This window comes from Oncorhynchus tshawytscha, linkage group LG18 (genome assembly GCF_018296145.1).
Source record: "Oncorhynchus tshawytscha isolate Ot180627B linkage group LG18, Otsh_v2.0, whole genome shotgun sequence".
NCBI classification, from domain to species: domain Eukaryota; kingdom Metazoa; phylum Chordata; class Actinopteri; order Salmoniformes; family Salmonidae; genus Oncorhynchus; species Oncorhynchus tshawytscha.
Genome location: NC_056446.1, coordinates 33,140,059 through 33,164,958, shown reverse-complemented (window position 1 = coordinate 33,164,958; position 24,900 = coordinate 33,140,059). Strand labels below are relative to the sequence as shown.

At 41.4% G+C, this 24,900-nt stretch overlaps 1 protein-coding gene across 1 annotated transcript in view; it reads left to right on the top strand.

Annotated features, from left to right (window-relative positions):
• LOC112217905 (leucine-rich repeat and fibronectin type-III domain-containing protein 2) overlaps positions 1-24,900 on the top strand; it is a 169,368-nt gene that overhangs the window by 80,158 nt on the left and 64,310 nt on the right. The window contains exons 2-3 of the mRNA XM_024378511.2: positions 1,905-2,020; positions 11,763-11,863. The gene's annotated coding sequence lies outside the window, so the exon portion shown is untranslated. The remainder of the gene's footprint in view (positions 1-1,904; positions 2,021-11,762; positions 11,864-24,900) is intronic.

The following is a 24,900-nucleotide window of genomic DNA, read 5'->3' as shown; positions in this document are numbered from 1 at the left end:
TAACGAACGTGGCAGTTTCACCGGTATGGATTGCAGCTTTACATCCCATTTGCAGGATGTTATGTTACATGGCTCTTGTGAAAGTGTATTATGAGTACATGCAAGCTTCTCAGTTTCACCTTAATTCATGTATGATTATGTAATTGGATATGAGAATGGAAATAATGTAACCAAACATTTCACCATGCTGTACTATATCATAAAACTGTGCATCATGAGATCCTTTAAGGTCCATCAGACTAGTTCACCATTGTGCAACTGGAGCTGTATTCCCATAATTGATCATTGATTTGCGGTAGGAAGAGGGCAGTATTTTTGTATTTTGTATTTATTTTGTATTTATTATGGATCCCCATTAGCTGCTTCCAAAACTTCCTGGGGTCCAGCAAAATTAAGTCAGTTTATACAGTTTAAAAAACATTACAATACATTCAGAGATTTCACAACACACTGTGTGCCCTCAGGTCCCTACTCCACCACTACCACATATCTACAGTACTAAATCCATGTGTATAGTGCTTATGTTATCGTGTGTGTGTATGCATGTATCTGTGCCAACTAATATAAAGTAAGTGGTTTGGTACAACAGAGAGAGTGATAGGATTCTGGGAAAAGGTCCTTTCCTTGTCAGACCTGGCTTTTTGCTTGCGAATAAATCCTCTCCCTGAGTTCAGGTTTAGTTTGCAGTCGTTGTTGTTGTTTTCGCAGCTGTGCCGTGAATCACGGCCTGTCTGGTTCTCTGACGGATGGCGCTGCCTTGTGCTAACGCTAACGCTCGCTAACAGGGTGTTTTGTAAGATGTGATCCAATCACAGCACTTGGAGCTCCTTCTATACGGGACAGGACAGGAGAGGTAGTGTTGTGTCCTTGAGCAAAGGCAGGTTCTCATCCCAAACAAGTCAGATAGGTATTCATGTATAGATTAGGATCATGAGTTTGTCAGTCCTGGTCTACTCAGGTTAGCTCACCTACTTGTTATAGCTTACTGTTTACACTCCCTTCAGAATGACACCTGGTGGCTTGTACACTCCTATCAGAATGACACCTGGAGGCTTGTACACTCCCTTCAGAATGACACCTGGAGGCTTGTACACTCCTATCAGAATGACACCTGGAGGCTTGTACACTCCTATCAGAATGACACCTGGAGGCTTGTACACTCCTATCAGAATGACACCTGGAGGCTTGTACACTCATATCAGAATGACACCTGGTGGCTTGTACACTCATATCAGACTAACACCTGGTGGCTTGTACACTCCTATCAGAATGACACCTGGTGGCTTGTACACTCATATCAGAATGACACCTGGAGGCTTGTACACTCATATCAGAATGACACCTGGAGGCTTGTACACTCATATCAGAATGACACCTGGTGGCTTGTACACTCATATCAGACTAACACCTGGTGGCTTGTACACTCATATCAGAATGACACCTGGTGGCTTGTACACTCCTATCAGACTAACACCTGGTGGCTTGTACACTCCTGTCAGAATGACACCTGGTGGCTTGTACACTCGTATCAGACTAACACCTGGTGGCTTGTACACTCCTGTCAGAATGACACCTGGTGGCTTGTACACTCATATCAGACTAACACCTGGTGGCTTGTACACTCCTGTCAGAATGACACCTGGTGGCTTGTACACTCATATCAGAATGACACCTGGAGGCTTGTACACTCATATCAGAATGAAACCTGGAGGCTTGTACACTCATATCAGAATGACACATGGAGGCTTGTACACTCCTATCAGAATGACACATGGAGGCTTGTACACTCATATCAGACTAACACCTTCATTGCTCATAGCGAAATCAAGGTCTCATCTGGGGGGAATGTGCTGAGATTGGGGTTCATGTTTAAATTGTGTTTTCCTTCTCTCTCTTCCCTACAGGAGGGTGTTGTGATGGTCACAATGAGCTCAGGACCAAGGCCTTTGCTAAATTGTAAAGATAATGGAAGCCTGACCTAAGGGGAATCCTCCACTTAATTATCCCCGACCGGATCTCTGTGAGTCTTACATCCTATATCCCATCTCTCACTGGGACACACAGACACACATCCTCTATCACCACATACACACACACTCTTACAACCCATCTCTCACACACACAGTGCCTAAAGAATGTATTCATACCCCTTGACATATTCCACATTTTGTTGCCTTACAGACAGAACTCATTGATTAAAGCAACATTTTCTCAGTCATCTGCACTCAATACCGCATAATGACAAAGTGAAACACTTTTTTTAGAAAGGTTTACATATTTATCGAAAATGAGTTCCAGAAATATCAAATTTATGTAAGTATTCAAATCCCTGAGTCAATACATGTTAGAATCACTTTTGGCATTGATTACAGCTGTGAGTCTTTCTGGGTAAGACTCTAAAAGGATTGCACACCTGAACTGTACAATAGTTAAACATACTTCTTAAAATAATTATTCAAGCTCTGTCAAGTTGGTCATTGATCATTGTTAGACAGCCATTTTCAGGTCTTGACATATATTTTCAGGCCGATTTCAGTCAAAACTGTAACTAGGCTACTCCAAACATTCAATGTCGTCTTGGTAAGCAACTCCAATGTATATTTGGCCTTGTGTTTTAGATTTAATTAATCTCCCAGTGTCTGGTGGAAAGCAGACTGAACCAGGTTTTTCTCTAGGATTTTGCCTGTGCTTAGCTCCATTGCGTGTCTTTTTTTATCCTGAAAAAGACCCTTAACAATTACAAGCATACCCATAACATGATGCAGCCAACACTACGCTTGAAAATATGGAGAGTGGTACTCAGTAATGTGTCGTATTGGATTTTCCCCAAACATAACATTTTGTATTCAGGACAAAAAGTGAATTGCTTCGCCACATTTTGTGCAGTATCAACAAGCACTTTAGTGACTTGTTTCAAACAGGATGCATATTTTGGAATATGTGTATTCTGTACATGCTTCCTTCTTTTCACATTGTCAATTAGGTTAGTATTGTGGAGTAATTACAATGTTGTTGATCCATCCTCTGTTTTCTCACATCACGGTCATTAAATTAAACTGTTTTCAATGTCACCATTGGCCTCATGGTGAAATCCCTGAGTGGTTTCCTTCCTCTCCGGCAACTGAGTTATGTAGAACACATTTGTAGTGACTGGGTGTATTGATACACCATCCAAAGTGTAATTAATAACTTCAACATGCTCAAAGGGTTATTCAATGTCTGTTTTTTTACCCATCTACCAATAGGGTCCCTTCTATGTGAGGAGTGGTAAAACCTCCCTGGTCTTTGTTGTTAAATCAGTGTTTGAAATGTACTGCTCAACTGAGGGACCTTACAGATAATTGTACTATATGTGTGCGGTACAGAGGTAAGGTAGTCATTAAAAAAGTATGTTAAACACTATTATTGCACACAGAGTGAGTCCATGTGTCACGACTTCCGCCGAAGTCGGTCCCTCTCCTTGTTCGGGTGGTGTTCGGCGGTCGACGTCACCGACCTTCTTGCCATCACTGATCCATTTTTCATTTTCCATTGGTTTTGTCTTGTCTTCCTTCACACCCTCTGTTTCCCCTCATGTCCTTGTCGGAGATTGTATGCTTGTATGTAATGTGCATGTATTATGTTGGTGTATGATGGGTTTTGTACCCACTTTTGTTATTTTGTACATTTTGGTTTTTGGAGTTTTATCAGCATTTATTAAACAACTCCGTTTTTACCAAGTTCGTTCTCCTGCACCTGACTTCCCTGCCACCAACACGCACCCGTTACACCATGCAACTTATTATGTGACTTGTTAAGCAAATATTTACTCCTTTATTTAGGCTTACCTTAACAAAGGGGTTGAATACTTATTGACTCATGACATTTCAGATTTTTATTTTTAATTCATTTGAAAACATTAAAACATCATTTCAATTCAACATTATGGGGTATTGTGTGTAGTCCAGTGACATCTCAATTAATCTATTTTAAATTCAGGCTGTAACAACACAATGTGTAAAAAGTAAAGTGGTGTCAATACTTTCTGAAGGCACTGTGTGCACGCATTCACAAACGCACTCATGCAAACACATACACCTCTATCCAATCTTCTGTCCCTTTAGAATAGCTTCCATCTCATTAGGCTGTCTGACCACTGGGATCACAGGCAGCAGATATAAATAGTGGCAGAGGAGTGGCAGAATCCAGACCTCTGTGTGTCCGCCAAGAGGAATCTCCTTTTTAATGCAGCCTCGTAATGCTGCTCGCGCCTGGAGATGGCTTTCCAGGAAGCTATGTATTATCCAGTTGGCGGACAGCAAATCACCAGGGATTGCCTTTTATTGAAGGTTAATATTTCAGTGTTGGGCACCAGGCCCACTTTGTTCTCTAAAAGTCTACATGTGTAGGAGTATATATTGTATTATATTATATTATGATTATTGTATACACTATAAGGAGTAGTCTGTCCTCTTAGTAATCTTGGACAGTCATAAATTGGCTCATAAACTGGCCCCAAAATGTCAGCAATAGAATACACTCTCTACTCTGTGTCTTGTGGAAAAACATCACAAACCAAGGGATTGGTTGTTGCTTTTTTGTCTAGGAAATAGTGACTCTGGAGATTTGTCAAACTACTTTCGACATCAAAGCTGAGAAGAATGCTAAACATTGGATTAACCTATTTGTCAGTGCTAGCTGTAACTTCAAGGATATGCACTTCGGACTGAATTGTCTTGTTGTCCTCAACAGCGTTCAGATGGAGGCCGGGGAATACAATACTAATGTTGAATTTACGATCCGGAGCTGCTTCTTTGGGGAACTGCAGCAGCAGACATTCAAGCCACAACAAAAAGAGCTTGAAACCTCGTCAATAGAGGTCCAATATTTATTCACTTTATTTATTGGTCTCGTAAACACCATTTGTTACTTTATCTGTGCTTATTAGGTTAAACAGCAGTCATTGATTCAGGGAACCGGTGGGGTTTGTTCCAAACCAATTGGTGGCTTTTGAAACCCACACACTCCTGATCATCATTTTTTATTAAAGGCTTGGCATTGAATATGATATATTCCCTACAGGTGTGCTATCTTAATTTGGCCACTCTATTGTCACGGAGAAGTGTCCTGTGCAGCAAGAAATGCAAACCCCTACAAAAATGTCCAGGCTAAGCCCTGTATAAGCCGGGGCACAGGGGGTTCTACTAAGTTATATGGAATTACACAAGAAGGTCATACCAAGAATCATTTAGCTATTTGATTTAGAATTTTGACACCCCTTGAAGTATAAAAAAAAATATATTGACTAATGATTTGATTAAATATTTTATTTGGCTATTAGCACATATTAGCATTGAATAACAGATTACCTACATGGAACAACAGATAGTCCCAAAAAATCTATACTACTGTTCAAAAGTTTGGGGTCACTTAGAAATGCCCTTGTTCTTGAAAGAAAATGACATTTTTTTGTCCAACATCAAATTGATAAATATAGTGTAGACATTGTTAATGTTGTAAATGACTATTGTAGCTTGAAACAGCTGATTTCTTATGGAATATCTACAGTTAAAGTCAGAAGTTTACATACACCTTAGCCAAATATATTTAAACTCAGTTTTTCACAATTCCTGACATTTAATCCTAGTAAACATTCCCTATCGTAGGTCACTTAGGATCACCACTTTAATTTAGGAATGTGAAATGTCAGAATAACAATAGAGAGAATGATTTATTTCAGCTTTTATTTCTTTCAGCACATTCCCAGTGGGTCATTTACACTCAATTAGTATTTGGTAGCATTGCCTTTAAATTGTTTAACTTGGGTCAAACGTTTCGTGTAGCCTTCCACAAGCTTTCCACAATAGGTTGGGTGAATTTTGTCCCATTCCTCCTGACAGAGCTGGTGTAACTGAGTCAGGTTTTATAGGCCTCCTTGCTCGCACACGCTTTTTCAGTTATGCCCACAAATGTTCTCGTTGATTGAGGTCTGTGCTTTGTGATGGCCACTCCAATACCTTGACTTTTTGTCATTAGGCCATTTTGCCACAACTTTGGAAATATGCTTTGGGTCATTGTCCATTTGGAAGACCCATTTGCGACAAAGCTTTAACTTCCTGACTGATGTCTTGAGATGTTGCTTCAATATATCCACACAATTTCCCTTCCTCATGATGCCATTTTGTGAAGTGCACCAGTTCCTCCTGCAGCAAAGCACCCCCACAACATGATGCTGCCACCCCCCTGCTTCACGGTTGGGATGTTGTTCTTCTGCTTACAAGCCTCCCCCTTTTTCCTCCAAACATAATGATGGTCATTATGGCCAAACAGTTTTATTTTTGTTTCATCAGACCAGAGGACATTTCTCCAAAAAGTACAACCTTTGTACCCATGTGCTGTTGCAAACCGTAGTCTGGCTTTTTTTATGGCGGTTTTGGAGCAATGGCTTTTTCCTTGCTGAGTGGCCTTTCAGGTTATATCGATATAGGACTCGTTTTACTGTGGATATAGATACTTTTGTACCTGTGTCCTCCGGCATCTTCACAAGGTCCTTTACTGTTGTTCTGAGATTGATTTGCATTTTTCGCACCGAAGTACATTCATCTCTAGGAGACGGAACGCATCTCTTTCCTGAGCAAATGACGGCTGTGTGGTCCCATGGTGTTTATACTTGCGTACTATTGTTTGTATAGATGAAAGTGGCACCTTCAGGCATTTGGAAATTGCTCTCAAGGCTGAACCAGACTTGTGGAGGTCTACAAATTTTTTTCTGAGGTCTTAGCTGATTTCTTTACATTTTCCCATGATGTCAAGCAAAGAGGCACAGAGTTTGAAGGTAGTGCTTGAAATACATCCACAGGTACACCTCCAATTGACTCAAATGATGTCAATTAGCGTATCAGAAGCTTCGAAAGTCGTGACATAATTTTCTGGAATTGTCCAAGCTGTTTAAAGACACATTTAACTTAGTGTATGTAAACTTCTGACCAACTTGAATTGTGATACAGTGAATTATAAGTGAAATAATCTGCGTGTAAACATGTGTTGGAAAAATTACTTGTGTCATGCACAAAGTAGATGTCCTAACCGACTTGCCAAACTATAGTTTGTTTACAAGAAATTTGTGGAGTGGTTGAAACACGTTTTAATGACTCCAACCTAAGTGTATGTAAGCTTCCGACGTCAACTGTGTGTAAATTTCTGACTTCAACTGTATGTAGGCATATGCTAACCAGAGTGAGTACAGTAGTGTGCTAAACAGTGTGAGTACAGTAGTGTGCTAACCAGAGTGAGTACAGTAGTGTGCTAAACAGAGTGAGTACAGTAGTGTGCTAACCAGAGTGAGTACAGTAGTGTGCTAAACAGCGTGAGTACAGTAGTGTGCTAAACAGAGTGAGTACAGTAGTGTGCTAAACAGAGTGAGTACAGTAGTGTGTACTAAACAGAGTGAGTACAGTAGTGTACTAAACAGAGTGAGTACAGTAGTGTGTACTAAACAGAGTGAGTACAGTAGTGTACTAAACAGAGTGAGTACAGTAGTGTGCTAAACAGAGTGAGTACAGTAGTGTACTAAACAGAGTGAGTACAGTAGTGTGCTAAACAGAGTGAGTACAGTAGTGTGCTAAACAGAGTGAGTACAGTAGTGTACTAAACAGCGTGAGTACAGTAGTGTGCTAAACAGAGTGAGTACAGTAGTGTGCTAAACAGTGAGTACAGAGTAAACAGACTGAGTACAGTGCTAAACAGAGTGAGTACAGGAGTGTGCTAAACAGAGTGAGTACAGTAGTGTACTAAACAGTACAGTGAGTAAACAGTGAGTACAGTAGAGTACTAAACAGAGTGAGTACAGTAGTGTACTAAACAGAGTGAGTACAGTAGTGTAAACAGAGTGAGTACAACTAAACAGAGTGAGTACAGTAGTGTGCTAAACAGACTGAGTACAGTAGTGTGCTAAACTAGTACAGGAGTGTGCTAAACAGAGTGAGTACAGTAGTGTACTAAACAGAGTACAGTAGAGTACTAGTACAGTAGAGTACTAAACAGAGTGAGTACAGTAGTGTGCTAAACAGACTGAGTACAGGAGTGTGCTAAACAGAGAGTACAGTAGTGTAAACAGTAGTGTGCTAAAGAGAGTGAGTACAGTAGTGTACTAAACAGAGTGAGTACAGTAGTGTGCTAAACAGAGTGAGTACAGTAGTGTGCTAAACAGAGTGAGTACAGTAGTGTACCAAACAACCAAAGATTTCAAGATTAAAGGCTGGTTTATACTACGTCTATCGACATGTCTGTAGACAGTTGTCAGTGACATCATGAACATTCTATTGTTGTCCGACATCAAACTTGTCATTGTTTTTGTGAAAAAGAATAAACACAAAAATGACAGATTGCATGACATCTGCAGCCTGGCGGTCCAAAATGTTATAACATGTCTATTTTACTACCAATAAACCCATCCATTTAAAATCAATTAGTATATGTGACCCTGTTTCAGGAAACTAGATGTATGTTGCGAGTCACTACTGCACAGGAGAGCGATTTGAATGTAAACTTTTTTTAAATCAAAATGCGTTAATTGGCAGAAATGCCTTCATGAACTTGTGAACTTTCATGTGCCTTAATTACAAACTTTTATGCCATCTGTAAATACAAATACAATTGTTAAATTACAAGCCTACTTGGTTTAGCCACAGAAAAAGCCTGCAACCTTCCCGCAAGTCATGATTGGCTAAGATAATGAGTAGGCTGGACATTCTGAGAGATTAGTTTGGATTGGTCTGCCAGCTTCTGTCTATTTGAGCTGGTCAGTATGTCTAGGTAATCCTATCTAACGTGACTTTAAAAAAAAGTGTTGCTCTCCCCTGTTGGAGGAACAAGTTTTTAAATTTTGAGTATGATAGCTAAGGAAATGGAGAAACCACCTGTCTCCGGATTACATCTTCATTCTAAGGGCAACCATGGCATCCAACAGGAGATGCGTCCATCCATGTATACAGGTAAGATGGTCTAGCTAGCTGCATTTTCAGATATTACACATTTCTTATTTTGACAGAAAGAGCCATTTGCTTGGCTACCTTTAGCTTAATGTTAGCTGGCTAACATTGAACCTGGTTGATTAGCAACCTGCAGATTCATGCAGGGTAGTAAATGTCATGAATTGGGATTATAGTTCATTGTTTACCTAGCTAGCTAACGTTCACTGGCTGGCTCTCTAGCTAACGTTACACGTATGATCTTATTATTCGTATCTCAGAGCCATTTCGTGAATGTCTCATTGTCTGACAAACTCCGCTATAGCTCTGTCATCTTTCACTGCATCCATCCATCCATTTTTGTTATGCAAATTCCATTTCACATCTAGGGGGTTAATTATTATCCACATAATAATTAACATTTATTTTTCATGCTGTGAGAAACTGGTCAAAACTGGTCAAATTAAGATCCTACACCTGTATCAAAGTGATACCTGTGGATATTACATGTTAGCAGTGATTTCTAAATCAATCTATGTTGTAGCAAAGCATTCTGAAGCAAAGTTCTAGTTTCTGGTCATTTTTTAAAAGAATGAGATGCAGCACAGTAGACGTGGTCTAATTCACTTGGCAGCAAATTCTATTTCACCACTTGACTAATTACTAACAGAGTTCTCTCTATCTATCTCCATCTCTCGCCATGGAATAGGTTCAAGATCATTTAGATCTCAACATGTGTAAGTCAAAGCATTTGGCTCTGGATAAAGTGAGAAATACCTACCAGATGTGGCTGCTAGGAGGCAGAAACTCACATCAGGTTCCCTCCATGTGCTTAAGATTCTGCTTTGCACTTCTTTTGTCTTGCATGATGGCCCATCGCAAAAGTAGTTAATATTATGGCACATTAGTCACTAATGGGAAAGCAGAATCCTCCTTTCAAGATGGGCTAAAGAGGAACACGGTCATTGGCTTGTGTCATTAGTTGAAAACAAACTGTGTTCAAGGAATGTTCTGCATATTTATTCAGATAAAATCCAAATAAATGAGTGTGTTGATGAGCAGTGGAGGGTTTTAGGGGGTGAATGAATCAAAAGCCTCCGTACATACTGCTCTTTGTTGCAGTTTATGGAACATTCAAGTGTTAGATAGATAGAGATCAATATGGAAAAAGGTTAGGCCTAAAGTTGATTTGAAAGATCAATGTAATTTTTTAAAGCAAACATTTACTCCCTCAAATATTTTTTTGCAAAGTGATTAGTCAAAAGCGGAAACACGTCTCTCTGTGCAGTTTACACGTTTATCACTCATGTATCTTTTGAACTTAACGTTTTGCAAGAATAGGGAGGTACACAATTAAAGACGATACAATGTCTCTACTCCATAAAGCCTCATAATCCAGTTCTATCCAATTCATTATAACTTCATCAAGCTCTCAATTTACATAAATGCAGCTGAATTCTTCACCCGTATCACAGAGCTAATGAGTGTGGCAGGTGCACTAGGTTGTAATTATAGGAAATATCTTATTGCAATAATATTCTGTCAGAGTGAATTATCTTAAATGCAGTTGAAAAGTCCTACACTTCTACAATGGGCTCCCATGTTTTCACACTTATTTGTCAAGCTAACCCAGTCAGTTGTCTGTCAAGCTAACCCAGTCAGTCTGTCTGTCACGCTAACCCAGTCAGTCTGTCAGTGAGGTGTCTGTGTTTTCTGTGTCTGTTGGAGCTAGTGTAACAAATGACTTTTGTTATGGATAGCTAATCTTGGTTAGCCCAGAAGTAAAATCTTGCATAATTTGGTCAGCTGCGTGATTAACTTCTTGGTCTATACTCGTTAGAAATTGAGAGTTCTGATCTGTGTGGGCACACATGGGAAGCACTCGACACAAAGCAGTTTAAGCACTGCCTTCGCCCAATCCTGATACATCCATATCCAGTGACGATAACCCAAAGACTGGAACTCCTGCAGCTCGTTATCTCACGCATCCCATTCTTTGGTCTAAACGCAGGAAGATTAATGGACACTTTATGTAGTGTAGCTCAGTTGGTAGAGCATGGTGCTTGCAATGCCAGGGTGGTGGGTTTGATTCCCACGGGGGACCAGTACAAAAAAAGTATGAAAATGTCTCACCACTCACCACTGTAAATCGCTCTGGATAAGAGTGTTTGCTACATGATGTAAATGTAGTTCTTTGGTTTTATTGTTTTGTACCTCTTCACTTATTATAATCAATAAGACAGCTATTTCCTGTCTTACATGACCATACTCAGTATGCATTAGTCATATTTATTATATCTCTCTTTGGCACTTGGATGCCCTCCCCTGCATCCCGTATGACTGTCCTATGGATACGGCTGAAAACAATATTCCCTTTGCAGGGCATTCGTCATATTCATATTGAGATTCCACTTGGTTATAAGAGGAATCTGAGTTTCTAGTACTGCTGCTCTGACAATCTAAAAGCCATCGAATACAAAACATTAGATGATGAGGACTTACGTTGAGGATGTCTATCGCAGTGGTGTTACATAGATGGATGGCTCTTATGCGTTCCCCAAACAGTGTGTACGCTGCAGGGCTAGAGCTGTATTATTGGAAGCCGGAACTCATTATGCAATAAATCCTAACCGTACTGTACAAGGGACTTATTTGACCACTGCATGTACAGTAATTCCATATCCACCAGATTCTCAGAATTCCTGTAGCTATTTACAAAGTGTACATAGAATTTCTGTGTTAGAGCTGATTGGAGTGTGTTGCCATGTGTAAACTGATCAGAATGTGTGTGTGTGTGTCCTGTGTGTTCTCCAGGTTAACCATTCCCTCTGGTGTGGTGGTCAGAGACGTGCAGGCTGTGATTGATGGGTGGCACCCTGTGAGTGAACCTATGGCAGTGAAACCACACAATACAGGTAAGTAGCACCGAGCAGAGCACAGGTGTTTGGAATCCACTTACCTCACACACCTACAGCAGAGCCAATCCCTGCGGGCCTTAACCTTACTGGTACGAAAACAAAGTTCTCAAGAGGAAAAACAAAGGTTGAGGAATCATTTAAAGGCTTTCGCTTCTGAAGAAGAAAGTATTGGGAAAGTAAGTGTTCGGGTGGAATGAGGTGGTACGAGGCTGGACTGATGATTGTTGTTTGTGTTGGCGTGGCTGAGTGAGGAGTGTTGAGGAGTATTGGACACATACTGTAGAAGCATGCAGGTTCCCTAGGGTTTATGATTTCTCTCAGACTAACCCCTGGATGCCCTTAAGACAAGGGGGAGGAAAGGCTCCAGCTCCTGCAGTCTCCTGGTTATTGAAAGTCAGCAGGCATTCTTTCTCGAGGATTACGGTGGATTTTGACCCTGACCACATCAAATCAAATCTATAACCCCCTGGGGGTGCAGGAGCTGACCAAGGTCAGGACGGTCTGCCATTAAATGCATGAAGCTGAAAATCAAGAATTTTAAGATACTTTTTGTTATTGAGCACAGACCTCGAAAAAGTTGGTTGGAGGTCAGGTCAATTCCGGTGTTTGGATGGATATAAGTTAAGTTTGAGTCTGTGTTGTGTTGTGCGCGGAAATATGTTGAAGATTTAAACATGCCTTTTGTCTTGCTACCCAGCTACAGCCAAAGGTAGTTATCTTTGTTAGTGGCACTTAGCCCTGTAAGCGTCACGGTTGTTTCTTCGTTTGTTGTTTTGTTGGCAACATTTATCAAATAAAAGGAAAATGTACGCTCACCACGCTGCACTTTGGTCCACTTCTTACGACGGCCGTGACATTCACAGAAAAACGTAAATTAAAGAATGTTAAATTCTGCACAATTATCTCTTCAAGTGAATAGAACAACAGCAGGGGGAATTTCAAGCCCTTATCTCTTTACCCTAAACTGGGTGCTGCTGAATCGAAGTTGACCAATCATTGCTGCTTTCAACATCGAAGTACATGAATAGTCTACTACCGCTACACTGGGGACTTATTGCTTGATATGTTACAGTAAACTACACTCCTTTGCTGTATCGTTTCAGCAGCAATACTTTTTCTCTGTTCTTGATATGGGCTGTTTCCTGGCTTCTGTTGTGAACACAGCTCCAGCTGCCCAGGTCCATGGTGTGAGAAGGAGGTACCTCTCTGACACGGCCACCACGGGTAGCCTTGCCTTATGAGCCTCAGTAAGGCTTCCTCTGGCGGGAGTGGAGGATAAGATCTCTGTTTGTGAATTGGGAAATTGTTACAGCTGATACTCAGAGGTAAAATATGGGCAGTATGTAGAAGCAAAACTGATGGCAGCCATTTTGAATCTGCTATAGCCTGACTGTGCCCAGCTGTGTCCTGTGTTTTCCATGTAGACCAAATAAATCAATCAACAATGTGGGGTAAAAACAATATAGTGGACCATGCAGTAGGGGAGGATCCATGTTTTATTACACCTGTCTTGTTGCCGATAAAAGGTGATATGCCATCTTAATCAGAGTTGGACAGAGAAGAGAGAAGAAAGGAGATGTATGGTGTTAGAATCCCGCCCTGTCCGTGAAACTACATCCGCCAGGATTTGAGCGGAGGAATCCCATCGAATGTCATGGGCAGTTCTAAGATTGATACACTCTGCTTCGGTGGTTTCTCTGTCTCTTTGAGGAGAAGGGACTGAGAATGTAAAGCACACTAACTCCTCTCCTGCAGGACATTTAATCGCATGGCTGTTAAAGCAATCCACATCTCAATACAATAAAACCTTCTCTGTCCCTTTAAAATAAAATTGATTGCTTCGAAAGACTGTCATTTTATAAGACAGAAGATCTCATTGTACAGTATTTTTAGAGAGAAACTGGGATTACTGTAAAACTCTAAAATCATACAATGTACATAATATCTATTTGCTTCTACAGCGTTTGGGGCTATTTGCTCAGACAAAGAAAATCAATTTTCACAGAAAGAAAAGTGCAGGGTTAGGATTGTACTCTTATTATAATGATGCAATAACTCCTACACAACAATGACTGAGATAAAGCCTTGCATAATCCAATAAGAATAGATTTGACCTTAGTTTGTTTGTCTGAGGATACTCATTCCCCTCTTTTCTAAGAGAACATCATGTTGTGTGTTTGTGCATGTGTGTTTTTGATTTTACTATCTTTGTGGGGAAGCAGAAGTCCTCACAAGGATATTAAAACAAGGAAAATGGACATTTTAGGCTTAGGGGTTAGGGTTTAAGGTTAGGGTTAGGGTTTAAGGTTAGGGTTATGGAAAATAGGTTTTTGAAGGGAAATTAATTTTTTGGTCCCCAAAAGGATAGTAAAACAAACATGTGTGCGTGTGTATATGTGTTTGCGTGTGCTTGCCTGCGTGCCTTCGTGCGTGTGCCTTCGTGCGCGTGCATGTGTGTGTGTGTGTGTGTGTGTGTGTGTGTGGGCACTAGATGTGGGAGTCTGACAGTACAGGCTATCGTATCTAAGAGAGTAGGAGGACAACATTATGTTATTAGCTGCTAGAGGAGCCAGCTGAATGAGGCACTAGCACAAGGTTAATGGGTATTACATCTGAGGGTACAAATACGAATGACTCTCTTGACAAACAGAAATGATTTATTACATGGACGTAATTGTGCTGGATCATTTCCCTCGACACAGCCAGGGAATATAGACCATTTTTCTCCATTCTCTATCATTTGAGGACAATTTGAAACAATTAAATATATATATTTCTTAACATTATTGTAAATAAAATTGTACGTCTCTGTTAAAGAGTCTGAATGCTACTACATTAATGTAAACAGCAGTACACAATAGATCCCTCTGTAGTATCATGTCTGGAACCATCCATATTACTTGTTCTTCTACTCAGTGTTGTTGTTTGACTCCTGTAACAGTCATGTGAAGCTGGTGTCTTTGTGTCAGTGGTCCAGAGCAGTCAGAGAGAGAGAGAGTGCACACACATTTGAGCGCACGCATACACGCACACACACACACACACACACACACACACACACACACACACACACACACACACAGGTAGATGTGTCTTAGCCTAACACGTGTTCAGCACTGGCTATGTCTGATTATTTTCTTGCAAAGATACTCCACATGAATCTGAATACATTTAATCAGCCTTATCATTGCTGTTCTAAGGAGATACAGGATGTCATTGTTGGGTATCCTTGGGGGAATCCCCCAAATTGGAGAGAAGATATGGACACCAACGGAACCCATGACAGTCAACATTAACAACCGTCTCTATGTCTCCATCAGAAGAGGACAACTCTGTATTTTCTCCATCTTAAAGGGACCCATTTGCCCCATTTGTTCCTCTGCGAGCTTCTGTGAGGTGTTTGGTTTTCATCCAAAAGGATTAGTTATTTAATGCCGACAGCCAGTGCGTAGGTTTTTTGCTGCAATGTTCTGGAGAGTTGTGCTGTTGTGGAGAATGCAGTGGTTGTATGGGGAGGCAGAGCTCCTCTGTAATCCTTCCTTCTGTCTTAATGCCAGCAGCGGGACTCTGTGTCCAACCGGCGGAGGAATACGTGTGGGAGAGCAAGGGGATAAACACTTGCTGTGGTAGAGAAAATCATTCAAATGGAAGAAAGAACAGACCCACCAGCTCTCTGTTTTGTGTGGGCACAGACATGCATACACACATGCACACGTGCAGTGTTGCTTCCATCCTCTCTCCTTGCCCCAACCTGGACTTGAACCAGAGACCCTCTGCACACATTGACAACAGTCATCATTACCTTATAGAGGTCTTCACAGGTCCAAAGAATTGGACCCCTTCCAAAATGGACCTGGGGCTTTCCCACCCAGACCCGATATACTATTTTAAATATAGAGACCTGTTCCGAACGGACCCGAGGACAACTAGACTTGTTCCTTATATACCTGTTCGGATCCAAATTAATTACATATTGTGAGAGAAATTATGTATTTTCCTGATTTATTTGAAATCAATGGTTAACAATTCAAATCTAACTAATAGTAAGACATTTCTGTCCTGCTAGTGTCTGTGTTTTTATGGTCTCCACTCTAGTTCCCTGCAGCTAATCTGGGCGTATGATGACCAGAGATGGCTTGAGCTGACAAATGAGTTAAAGACTGCATTACATAGACAAGAATGTGTTTTACTAGATAGCTTAGGAGTAGAACAATCCCTCATTGTCTCCAAATCATCCTTGCATCTGCGAGACTAAGCCAGGGTGGGGTTAAGACAATACACCCCCTTGCAGATGACAGGATGAACCCAAAGTGGCTTATGATGCCCCAATCGGCATGGGAGGGGTGGAACCAACCATAACTAAGCATTCTTAGTGTCAGTTATAAACTCAGAAAAAAAGAAACGTCCTTTCACTGTCAACTGCGTTTATTTTCAGCAAACTTAACATGTGTAAATATTGGTATGAACATAACAAGATTCAACAACTGAGACATAAACTGAACAAGTTCCACAGACATGTGACTAACAGAAATTGAATAATGTGTCCCTGAACAAAGGGGGGGTCAAAATCAAAACAGTCAGTATCTGGTGTGGCCACCAGCTGCATTGAGTACTGCAGTGCATCTCCTCCTCATGGACTGCACAAGATTTGCCAGTTCTTGCTGTGAGATGTTACCACACTCTTCCACCAAGGCACCTGCAATTTCCCAGACATTTCTGGGGGGAATGGCCCTATCCCTCACTCTCCGATCCAACAGGTCCCAGACGTGCTCAATGGGATTGAGATCCGGGCTCTTTGCTGACCATGGCAGAACATTGACATTCCTGTCTTGCAGGAAATCACTCACCGAATGAGCAGTATGGCTGTTGGAATTGTCATGCTGGAGGGTCATGTCAGGATAAGCCTGCAGGAAGGGTACCACATGAGGGAGGAGGATGTCTTCTCTGTAACACACAGCGTTGAGATTGCCTGCAACGACAACAACCTCAGTCCGATGATGATGTGACACAACGCCCCAGACCATGATGGACCCTCCACCTCCAAATCAGTCCCGCTCCAGAGTACATGCCTAGGTGTAACGCTCATTCCTTCGAAGATAAACGCAAATCCGACCATCACTGGTGTGACAAAACTGTGACTCGTTAGTGAAGAGCACTTTTTGCCAGTCCTGTCTGGTGGGTTTGTGCCCATAGGTGACGTTGTTGCCGGTGATGTCTGGTGAGGACCTGCCTTACAACAGGCCTACAAGCCCTCAGTCTAGCCTCTCTCAGCCTATTGCGGACAGTCTGAGCACTGATTGTGCGTTCCTGGTGTAACTTGGGCAGTTGTTGTTGCCATCCTGTACCTGTCCCGCAGGTGTGATGTTTGGATGTCCCGATCCTGTGAAGGTGTTGTTACACGTGGTCTGCCACTGCGAGGACAATCAGCTGTCTATCCTGTCTCCTTTTAGCACTGTCTTATGCGTCTCGTTCCACAGGTGTTCATGAATTGTTTATGGTTCATTGAACAAGCATGGGAAACCGTGTTTAAACCCTTTACAATGAAGATCTGTCAAGTTATTTGGATTTTTACAAATTATCTTTGAAAGACAGGGTCCTGAAAAAGGAAGTTATTTTTTTTTTGCTGAGTTTATAAAGAACTCTACAAGGTTATGTTACTCGGTCCAACACTCAAGGGTGTGGGGTCGACGAGCCTCATTATTGCAATGATTAATCGATATTGAATAAAGATGATTGTTTGAAGAATATAAAAATATATCTCACTTGATTAGAATATTCCACGACAATATCGCCTAACTTTTGCCAATCACGGAGCGAGGCTCTTGGGCTGTGGCCTATTGCTGCTTTGTTGACTTATGGTTGGCCAACAAAAAGCTATACACGCCACGCTACACTCTCGTGAAAAGCAAGAGCAGCAGTATAAATTATACAGTTTATCGCTCTCTTTACTGTAGCAGTCACGTTTGTCGGTTAAAATTACACATACCTGAGACCTGTGACAATCAGGTCTGACGAAGACCTGTGACATTATTTAGAACTCTGGATTTGATCCCACTCGGGTCCCAGATTTGTTCTCAGATATTCATGTACAGGTGGATCCGTAAATACCTCTATTACCTATCGCTCCACAAAATCTGCGGCCCTTGCAGAGCAAGGATATCAACTACTTCAAGGACTCTCTACTAACGCACACAGCTAACTAGTTAGCCATCTCACACCGGTTACACTCGTCCCCCTTTTGACCTCCTTCTCCACCGCAGCAAGTGATCTGAGTAAACATCATCAATATAACAGTATTGCTTCCATCCCTCAACTTCGGCGTGAATCAAGGACCCTCTAAACAACAGTCACCTTCAAAGTAGCGTTACCTATCGTGCCACAAAAGCCACAGAGCAAGGGAATCAACTACTTCAAGGTCTCAGAACGAGAGACATCCCCGATTGAAAAGCTACTAGCTCGCACCTCTAACTAGCTAGCCATTTCACACTGGCTACACACACACACATGTACACAGAAAAACATGCACAGACATACACACACACAGTTAGGGCTTTAAGCATTTAGTAGGGTTACTTCTGCAACACTTCTTCATGAGTACAATATAGGTCACAGTCTGCATTGATAATCACAATGCTGCTGTGATCATTGAAGTTGTTTGTGAGTGTGTCCACCCTGAGCACATACATTATATTACACAACACCACTTCCGGCAGTCTGTAGAGGAGGCCTGATGGATCCCAGTGGCAGCTGTCACCATGCCTAAGAAGCCAAGCTGAGGATAATTATTGATAATTGCTTTGGGAGCCATTATTTTCCCCGTTCTACCGGCCACACAACATGGCGCTGTGTGTGTGTGTGCCCGTGCGTGTGTGTGTGCAGAGGGAGTTTAGTGTGACCAAGACAACTGGAAAACACAAACGGAGATCTATTTCTGCTGCCTGCAAGCTCTGACAGAAAAGCCTCTGTTGCGTTTTGCTGCTATTGGATAGATTTCTCCAAGGGGATACCCTAGCTTAATTGGATGGGAGAGGCTTTAGTCCCAGTCACTCAAATGCCATTGGTTGATTCTCACTGTGTAAGCAAGTTCATGTGAGTGCTGATGGCTTATATTTTACATAGTTACTTCAGAGTCAGTAAAGAGTGTGGCTCATTTCACAGTTATGGTAGTCCAGCAGGGTCAATTCAGTTATTTGTAGTTGTTGTGCTCTTAGTTGTTACGGAAATTGACCCACTATGCTGTTTACTTTCTGCATCTACAACATATCGCTGAGACTACCTTTAATGAAATAGATTTCTGTGAGTTGCATTTGTATATATATACAGTAAGCACCATAATTCATTGGACAGTGACCATTTTTTGTTATTTTGGTTCTGTACTCTAGCACTTTGAGTTTGAAAGGATACAATGACAATGAGGGTGAAGTGCAGACTGTCAGCTTTAATTTGAGGGTATTTTCATACATATCGGATGAACCGTTTAGAAATTATAGAAACTTTTGTACATAGTCCCCCCCATTTTCATGCATCAAAAAACATTGGACTGTTTAACATAATGTAGAATAAAGTAATCATTGTTAATATTTGGTTGCATATCCTTTGCATGCAATGACTGCTTGAAGTCTGCGATGCATCGACATCACCAGATGCTGGGTATCTTCCCTGGTGATGCTCTGTCAGGCCTGTACTGCAGCCATTTTCAGTTCTTGCTTGTTTCGGGGACTTATTGCCTTCAGTCTCCTCTTCAGCATGTAAAATGCATGTTCAATTGGATTCAGATCTGGTGATTGACTCGGCCAGTCAAAAAACCCTTCGTTGCTCTAGCAGTATGTTTAGGGTCATTGTCTTGTTGCTTGATGAAGTGCCGTACAATGAGTTTGGAGGCATTTGGTTTTATCTGAGCAGATAAAATATTTATATATTAAAATATATATATATATTTTTTCTCCACACTTTCCTCCTTCCATCACTCTGGTACATGTTAATCTTTGTCTCATCTGTCCATAATACTTTTTTCCAGAACTCTTGGGGCTCTTTTAGGTGCTTTTTAGCTAACTGTAATCTCGCCTTTCTGTTCTTCAGGCTTATCAGTGGTTTGCATCTTGTACTGTACCCTCTGTAGTCCTGCTGGTGTAGTCTTCTATATATGGTAGACTTTGACACATCAACAACTGTATCCAGGAGAGTGTTTTTGATCTGTTGGGTTGTTGTCAGGGGGGTTTTGTTCACCATAGAGAGTATTCTCCTGTCATCCACTACAGTGGTCTTCCTCAGTCTACCGGGTCTTTTGACATAATTGAGTTCACCGGTTGTTTTTTTCTTGTTAATGATGAACCAAACTGTTGACTCGGGCATGCCCAGGGTTTTTGCAATGTTCCTGATTGATTGGTTTTCATTTCTGAGCCTTATGACGGCCAACTTCATTTGCATCGACACTGCTGTCTTCCTCATGTTGTCACACCCCAACAACAACCTCAAAAGGCAATAGCAAAGTCTAGAATCAATACTATTCATCTTTATCTTATCCGACCTGCCACAACTGAAGTAATTCAATTATGTATTTTATTACATTTTTTTGATCACTCTACTAATATATGTTTTTGAGATGTTTTAAACATATGTTGTATGTGTGACACTCAATATTGGTATCCCCTGTCCCTACTAGTCACGAGGCACATTCACACCTTAGCCCAGGAATAAGAGCCTCCTTAGTCTTGGGCTAGGGCAGATTTTAGCCCGGGTCTAAGTTGAGTGTTCACACTTGCATATTCTAAAGTGGGCTAGCACCAGCCTTAGCCCAGTGCTTGCTGGCCCTGCTCCTGAGCTTGTCCAAAAGGGATGCCTAAAAAATACTGTACCAAAATAGCCTGTGTGAAAGACGGTCAAGAACAATCCTTAGATAGGCAAGCTTTAAACAAACCATCAATGTTGGAAATCAAATGCTAGGCTAGAATCAAGAGGAAATCAAATTCTAGGCTAGAAGAAAGAGGAAATCAAATGCTGGGCTAGAAGCAAGAGGAAATCAAATGCTGGGCTTGAAGCAAGAGGGAATCAAATGCTAGGCTAGAAGCAAGAGGAAATCAAATGCTAGGTTAGAACCAAGAGGGAATCAAATGCTAGGCTAGAAGCAAGAGGGAATCAAATGCTGGGCTAGAAGCAAGAGGAAATCAAATGCTAGGTTAGAAGCAAGAGGGAATCAAATGCTGAGCTAGAAGCAAGAGGGAATCAAATGCTGGGCTAGAAGCAAGAGGAAATCAAATGCTAGGCTAGAAGCAAGAGGAAGTCAAATGCTGGGCTAGAAGCAAGGGGGAATCAAATGCTGGCCTAGAAGCAAGAGGCAATCAAATGCTGGGCTAGAAGCAAGAGGCAATCAAATGCTGGGCTAGAAGCAAGAGGAAATCATGTGTTAATAAATGTCTAATTGCTTGTAACATTGGTTGCGTGTCGGAGATAGAATGTTGGTCGCCTGTCAGAGATAGAATGTTGGTCGCCTGTCAGAGATAGAATGTTGGTCGCCTGTCAGAGATAGAATGTTGGTCGCATGGCAGAGATAGAATGTTGGCCGCGTGGCAGAGAAAGAATGTTGGTCACATGTAAGAGATAGAATGTTGGTCACATGTAAGAGATAGAATGTTGGTCTCATGTAAAAGATAGAATGTTGGTCGCGTGGCAGAGAGAATGTTGGTCACGTGGCAGAGATAGAATGTTGGTCGCGTGTCAGAGATAGAATGTTGGTTACGTGGCAGAGATAGAATGTTGGTTGCATGGCAGAGATAGAATTTTGGTCACATGTAAGAGATAAAATGTTGGAAGCATGTAAGGGATAGTATGTTGGTTGCATGTAAGAGATAGAATGTTGGTCGCATGTAAAAGATAGAATGTTGGTTGTGTGTAAGAGATAGAATGTTGGTGGCATGTAAGAGATATAATGTTTGTCGCATGTGAGAGATAGAATGTTGGTCGCGTGGCAGAGAGAATGTTGGTCGCGTGGCAGAGATAGAATGTTGGTCGCATGTAAGAGAGAGAATTTTGATCGCATGTAAGAGATATAATGTTGGTTGTATGGCATGGTAATTATGTTGGTCACATGTAAGAGATAGGATGTTGGTCGTGTGGCAGAGATAGAATGTTGGTCACATGTAAGAGATAGAATGTTGGTCACATGTAAGAGATTGTTGGTCACATGCAAGAGATAGAATGTTGGTCACATGCAAGAGATAGAATGTTGGTCACATGTAAGAGATAGAATGTTGGTTCAGAGATAGAATGTTGGTCACGTTGCAGAGATAGAATGTTGGTCGCATGGCAGAGATAGAATGTTGGTCGCTTGTCAGAGATAGAATGTTGGTCGCCTGTCAGAGATAGAATGTTGGTCGCCTGTCAGAGATAGAATGTTGGTCACGTGGCAGAGATAGAATGTTGGTCGCGTGGCAGAGATAGAATGTTGGTTGCATGTAAGAGATAGAATGTTGGTCTCATGTAAGAGATAGAATGTTGTCCGCGTGGCAGAGATAGAATGTTGGTCACATGTAAGAGATAGAATGTTGGTCGCGTGGCAGTGATAGAATTTTGGTCACATGAAAGAGATATAATGTTGGTCTCATGTAAGAGATAGAATGTTGGTCCAGTGTCAGAGATAGAATGTTGGTCACGTTGCAGAGATAGAATGTTGGTCGCATGGCAGAGATAGAATGTTGGTCGCTTGTCAGAGATAGAATGTTGGTCGCCTGTCAGAGATAGAATGTTGGTCGCCTGTCAGAGATAGAATGTTGGTCACGTGGCAGAGATAGAATGTTGGTCGCCTGTCAGAGATAGAATGTTGGTCGCCTGTCAGAGATAGAATGTTGGTCACGTGGCAGAGATAGAATGTTGGTCGCGTGGCAGAGATAGAATTTTGGTCACATGAAAGAGATATAATGTTGGTCTCATGTAAGAGATAGAATGTTGGTTGCATGTAAGAGATAGAATGTTGGTCTCATGTAAGAGATAGAATGTTGGTCGTGTGGCAGAGATAGAATGTTGGTTGCATGTAATAGATAGAATGTTGGTCACATGTTAGAGATGGAATGTTGTTCGCATGGCAGAGATAGAATGTTGGCCGTGTGGCAGAGATAGAATGTTGGTCACATTTAAGAGATAGAATGTTGGTTGCTTGTAAGAGAAAGATTGTTGGTCACATGCAAGAGATAGAATGTTGGTCCAGTGTCAGAGATAGAATGTTGGTCACGTTGCAGAGATAGAATGTTGGTCGCATGGCAGAGATAGAATGTTGGTCGCTTGTCAGAGATAGAATGTTGGTCGCCTGTCAGAGATAGAATGTTGGTCGCCTGTCAGAGATAGAATGTTGGTCACGTGGCAGAGATAGAATGTTGGTCGCCTGTCAGAGATAGAATGTTGGTCGCCTGTCAGAGATAGAATGTTGGTCACGTGGCAGAGATAGAATGTTGGTGCGTGGCAGAGATAGAATTTTGGTCACATGAAAGAGGTATAATGTTGGTCTCATGTAAGAGATAGAATGTTGGTTGCATGTAAGAGATAGAATGTTGGTCTCATGTAAGAGATAGAATGTTGGTCGTGTGGCAGAGATAGAATGTTGGTTGCATGTAAGAGATAGAATGTTGGTCACATGTTAGAGATGGAATGTTGTTCGCATGGCAGAGATAGAATGTTGGTCGCGTGGCAGAGATAGAATGTTGGTCAAATGTAAGAGATAGAATGTTGGTTGCTTGTAAGAGATAGAATGTTGGTCAAATGTTAGAGATGGAATGTTGGTCGCATGGCAGAGATAGAATGTTGGCCGCGTGGCAGAGATAGAATGTTGGTCACATGTAAGAGATAGAATGTTGGTCACATGTAAGAGATAGAATGTTGGTCGCGTGGCAGTGATAGAATTTGGTCACATGAAAGAGATATAATGTTGGTCTCATGTAAGAGATAGAATGTTGGTCGCATGTAAAAGATAGAATGTTGGTCGCGTGGCAGAGATAGAATGTTGGTCACATGAAAGAGATATAATGTTGGTCTCATGTAAGAGATAGAATGTTGGTCGCGTGTCAGAGATAGAATGTTGGTCACGTGGCAGAGATAGAATTTTGGACGCATGGCAGAGATAGAATGTTGGTCACGTGGCAGAGATAGAATGTTGGTCGTGTGTCAGAGATAGAATGTTGGTTGCGTGGCAGAGATAGAATTTTGATCACATGTAAGAGATAAAATGTTGGAAGCATGTAAGCGATAGAATTTTGTTGACGTGGCAGAGATAGAATGATGGTTGCATGTAAGAGATAGAATGTTGGTCACATGAAAGAGATAGAATGTTGGTCATATGGCAGAGATAGAATGTTGTTTGCATGTAAGAGATAGAATGTTGGTCGCCTGTAAGAGATAGAATGTTGGTCTCATGTAAGAGATAGAATGTTGGTCACATGTAAGAGATAGAATGTTGGTCTCATGTAAGAGATAGAATGTTGGTCGCACGTAAGAGATAGAATGTTGGTCGCATGTAAGAGAAAGAATGTTGGTCGTATGGCACGGTAATAATGTTGGTCACATGTAAGAGATTGAATTTTGGTCGCATGTAAGAGATAGAATGTTGGTCGCGTGGCAGAGATAGAATGTTGGTCACATGTAAGAGATAGAATGTTGGTTGCATGTAAGAGATAGAATGTTGGTTGCATGTAAGAGATGGAATGTTGGTCCAGTGTCAGAGATAGAATGTTGGTCACGTTGCAGAGATAGAATGTTGGTCGCATGGCAGACATAGAATGTTGGTCGCTTGTCAGAGATAGAATGTTGGTCGCCTGTCAGTGATAGAATGTTGATCGCCTGTCAGAGGTAGAATGTTGGTCACGTGGCAGAGATATAATGTTGGTCGCGTGGCAGAGATAGAATTTTGGTCACATGAAAGAGATATAATGTTGGTCTCATATAAGAGATAGAATGTTGGTTGCATGTAAGAGATAGAATGTTGGTCTCATGTAAGAGATAGAATGTTGGTCGTGTGTAAGAGATGTAATGTTTGTCGCATGTGAGAGATA